Here is a 5,456-nt window from a genome sequence, read left to right as displayed (position 1 = left end):
GGTGTGCGACCGCCTGAAACGCTGTTTTTTTCACCTCCGTGCCCAAACGTCTTTGTTTGGGCTTACGAAAGCGGATGATGTCAGGAAACAGTGGTTGCAATTTACTTTTTAGCTCTGTTCCTGAGCATTATAACCCCAATTTGCTATTGTGTGCTATGCATTTTACTGAGGACAGCTTCCACATCACGAGTGAGAAGTGCCGGATTCCCAAAAGCTTTTGTTTGAAAGACGGAGCAAGGGGGCGTGGCAGTACTGAAACACCGTCTAAGCTGTTCGCCAATCACAACGCACTGGGACAGCTAACCAATCACAACACATTTTGTTTTTCGGAAGGCGGACCTTCATCAAAGCCGGAACTAATCGAGCCGTTTGTGCCTGCCTTGGGAGAAAGGTATTTTAATAATGTAAATTATGTGAAAAATAATGTGTTTTTCGAACAACCAAGCATGAGAGCATGTTCTAGTACACCCCCAAAACAAAATCAAGACTTTGTAAAAGAACATAATAGGACCCCTTTAAATGCTAGAGTACTGAAATGTAAGCTTAGCAAAATGCTAACATCAGCTCTACCAGAAACAGCTGTGAACTTTATTTGGTCACATGGACTGTTACATTTACTTAACTTAAGTATTGAGGTAGTAGCTTAGCATCATGCTAAAATCAGGTTAGTTGGAATCAGTTCTGAATGTGAGTCAATTTTGTGCTTGTGTGAAGAGTGTCATGTAGGCCTATGTATGAAAATGACTGTCAACTTTGCCTAATATTTGAGTACTGAGCTGTTAGCTTAGCAACATGCTAAAATCAGACTATCAATGACTGTCAAGGTTACTGAACGTTAGCGTATTAAACATTTAGCTTAGCGACATGCTAACATTAGATTCTTTTAAAATCAATTGTGAATGCTAGTCGATCATGTGCGAGACAATAGCTATTAACGCTGTTTCCTAAAAAGAGCTTTTTAAATCAGTTGCTTATTAGGTTACCTTAGAAGCTTCCTAAGCAGACAATAGACATCAATGCGGTTTACTATTGTTTGGAATAGAAATGTTGTGTGGGGTGACATGGGCCATAATCAGAGAAAGTCTTGGGAGAATCTGATTATCATATACACTCAAACACACACACACGCACATATTACTTGGCTATATAAATGGGGACATTCTATAGGCATATTGTAATGGGTTCTTCGGCTTATAACAATAGCAGAACCCTTTTTAGTGCTAAATATAACCTTTTTTTATAGGGTTCCCTATAGATCCATGCTTTGAAAATGCTATATATATGACCTTATTGGTGTTATAAATAACATTTTTAATGATAGTTTTTCATGAATATTAGTATGTTAATATCATTAATATTAGTATTATTTGTATATATTATTTATTAATATTGTTTTTTTACCCCTCTATCTGCCAGGTTTTATAATATCTTGAATATTGCTAACATTAGATTCTACTGTAAACGTGAGTTGATTGTGTGGTTTGTAAGGGAAACAGGTCAATTTAGCTCAAAGGGAATCATTTAAGATTTTAAAGGGAATTTGGACAGAATCACTGTTTTATGGCTGATCACTGAGACGGCCAGCAATTCATTGAACGAGCCGTATGACATCAATTCTGCAATGGATATTTATATCCAAAATATAGTTGTAGCGTCTGGAACACTCCAACACACAATATATATTTTGTTAGCTAGATTTCACAAATACTTTGTAACACCCCAGGACGCCGAACAAGACCCTGGTTTCATGGTAACCCGATACATTTACAACCTTGTGGAATGCGAGCCGGCTCTCATTCTGCTTTCTCCAGAAACAAAGGGACACAAATGCACAGGAGAAATGGACTTTTCTACTAATTAATTCATAGGAAAACCTTCTTTGAATGAACACCCATTTTCTTCAGGCCAGTGTGTATATTATTGCTGTGTTGTATTTAATCTGTTGTATTATAGACTATTTTTATTCATGCTTACGATAAACCACCTTTTCACTATATGTAATCTTACCTTGTTTAGTATCTATGAATTTGCCTTCGTATGATCGAAACAAGCGTGTATATTATATGGTGGTACATAGGCAATATATATTAGGGCCCTGAGAATCGTTAATAATTTCGATTTAAATCCATTTGCAAATTACCATGCTTCGACAACAAAGGGTCGTAAACCCTCCAGCAATTGCCACCTCCCGCTCGGAAATTCCATTGTGCTCATGGGACAAGCCCATCTTGAAAGGCGGAGATCTCCTCCGACCTTAAAGGCCCGGCTCCAGGGACCCGCCCCAGTCGGTGATTCAGTCAGAAGCAAAGATGATGTGAGAAAAACGCTTCAGGATACCAAAGCATCTGTGCCAGGCCTTTCGGCCTAGTCCTTTCCATTCATCAAGTGACACTGACTCAAACTGGTCCTTTCTCATCAACCAACTTCAGCAAGATCTTGGGGCCTTAAGATTGCATCAGGAATCTTTTTCAGACATACGCAAGTAGCAAACTTAGTCGATTTAATTGATGCATTAAGTATCAGTTACACCTTTCTACAAGGTGTGTTTGAACTCAGAATCTGACGTATCCCTGAAGGCTTTGATCTGTTGAATATACATGCAAAGTGTTCCATAAAATCCATTCTTTATGCCTCTTTCTATGCTGAGTTAAACTTTAACCCTTTCCTATACCAACTGTATGTGTGCGTGTGTGTGTGTGTGTGTATGTGTATGTTAGACCGGCTTAATGTGTTTATGTAGTATGTTAGACTAGTTTAAGTGTTTATGTAGTTAATAAAACCTTACTTGTATCACACTTGACGTGTTCATTGTTTACTCATAACCGGAGTCAATAATCATGCAGATTTACGTTACAAACTTATAGAATTGTACAGTAAGAAAGTTATTTCCCTTAACCAGGAAATTAACGTTCTTAGAATTGACAAGACAGTTGACCCTGAGTGGTCAGCTAAATATCTACAGTGGATCTAAAATATGAATAGTTAATTATAACTAGTTATGGTTAATTATTCATATTTCCCCATGAGCTGATTCGCTACAGATTGGTGGAGAATGCGGGCATGATAAAACGAAAGTTATGAGTTTAAACACTGGCAACTTAAAAAGTGTGTGCTTGATAGCCCAGGTTAAAATAGGACGTGACTTCAGATGCCCGGTGGTGTCCCTATTTGCTGGCTTGTTGAGATGCAGATAAAGTGGGGGTTTGAATTGGTACCGCTATTATAATTGGTAGAGTCTTTATGTATTTCATGCTTAATGGCATCGGTGTAAGGTTAATCTGATTTTAGCAAAGAAACCCTAATTTCAGTATTAAAGCATAAATCTGTCTTGACAAAGCGTAAGTCTGAATCTCAGCTCAGCGGCATGTCCAAACTGTACCATAATGTAATATGCTTTAGTGAAGAAATCACAAAATTGCAGTATTGTTTAAATTGTTTCTTTGAAGAAGAAATCTCAGTACAGTTATATCAAGGTAGATGTGAGCGCTGCTCCCCTTTCTACAGCATAAAGGCCTTATAGTTTATAATTAGATTGAAGCAATTCATCTACACTTTGACTGCATATATATAAGCCGAGCAACCTGGTGGTCATTACTGTGTTTCACTCACTGAGTGAAATTAAAGGTGTAATACTGTACTTTAGTACTCATATGTGAGGCAAACATAACTACATATATGTTTAAACCGGTTGTAACTTACAGTAAACACGTTTTGTAATTCTTTAAACAAGTCTTGAAGGCTGAAAGCACCACGTTCTAAAACTATGACTGTTTAACATAGACAGACATTAAACTGCATTAATTACACGGGCATGCATTGGTTACCGTGACAACAACGTGTCACAGGAAGTGCTAACGTCACATAGCACAACACGCCATGTTTGTAAACAAACCATTTGAAGCAGCTAAGCTAACACGACTTAGCATAGTTTCATTTTAGGCTAAGCTACCAAATAGCTTTAACAATTAGGGGTTAACACTCTTTAATTGAAGCTCTTAAATACAGCATGCGTGTGTCCAGTGTGAAGCAATTTGAATTTAACCTAATCCCTCGTTTCTGATTTTTCCATTTCTCTTCCTTCTTTTTCTTCTTTTTCTATGTTTCTCAATCTTCAATTCATCTCAGCGAATTTAACTATCTTAGATCTATCCTTCCTGAATGCTATTGCTCAGTTACTAGTTAATTAAATCTAAATGTAATTACATTTTAACTGTCTATCTAGAGATGAATCATTAAGTTATTGGGTGTTTTTAGTGGCACAGTGAATAACGCGCTACGGAGGGCGGGGCACACACATGGCATGGCCCAGCATGGGAGCTGAACACGCAGCAGCTGTGACCAGACATGGTGTGTTGCCCAACACAAATCAGTTAATCACGAGTGCTACTGATTGTTCCTAATATCAGATTGATTACCCTGTTTTAATAATAGAAGTCAGCTAATTTTAAATCCATTTACATGTTATGCCCCCTTGATGTTCTCTCTGAACCTCAAAAGGAACCAGAGACATTTCTATTTTTGATTTGTTTATTTTCAAAAAAAAAATAATAAGCATAATCTGAATAGAAATGCTCTCCTTTTCCTTCTGCTTTTCCCTTTTCTCCTTCATACCTCAGAGATGAAGCTTGTTTGGGGAACCGTAGTTGCTCTTGGATGAGTCAGGCGATTACCTTTGGATGTCTGGTTAGGTTTCCAGTTGTTCCTATCTTCTTGAGAAGTTGAGAAGCGTGGCTGTTCCCATGGATTTTTCCAGCGGCTGGGCTGAAAGCTGTCGTGGACATGGGGGTCTGTGCTCTTGTGACGCCTAGATGATGGCTGACTCCAGGGTGCAGGTTTCTTAGGAAGAGGCTTTTGAAGTTCACATCCTCTTCGAGGTCAGGTTCATTGTGTGCACCAAAGTAGGCTTGTCGGAGTCGGTTGTATTAAGCTTGTGGAACCTCTTGTCGATCTTGTTTGATCTCCAAGGCAGTTAACAGTCCATGTTCAGACTCAGGGTCTGTAAACTCTTTAATCAGGACCTCACGAAGTAGCTGGTAGCTTGACTTTGTTTGACTGGGCTGTCGATCTAGGAAGTTTCGTACCTCAGGACTGGACGTGGCTCTAAGGAGGTATAACCTGTCTCTGTCAGTCACACGAGGTCTCATTTCCAGATGAAACTCGATATATTGCAAGTAGGCCTGGGTGTCGTGGCCCGTGGCCCTCTGCAGAGTTTGGGTTGAAACTGCTGATGTTTTTAGACAGCTTGTTGAGGTCTTTGATGGTCATCCCATGTGCAGCTCCAAGGTCTGCTTGGATGGGAGGTATTCTTTCGCTGGCAGGAAAGGGTTGTGTGGCGAAGGCAGGTGAGGTGTTGGGTTGTGGCCCTTTGCGCCTTTTGTCATATGCCAGTTCTTGGACGTGGGACTCTGCTATGCTCAGCAGTGGTGAGGCTGAGAGATGCTTCTCTTTTCTTGGCT

This window comes from Sinocyclocheilus grahami, unplaced genomic scaffold (genome assembly GCF_001515645.1).
Source record: "Sinocyclocheilus grahami isolate Dianchi unplaced genomic scaffold, SAMN03320097.WGS_v1.1 scaffold626.1, whole genome shotgun sequence".
Lineage (NCBI taxonomy): Eukaryota > Metazoa > Chordata > Actinopteri > Cypriniformes > Cyprinidae > Sinocyclocheilus > Sinocyclocheilus grahami.
Note: the sequence above shows the minus strand (reverse complement) of the source record.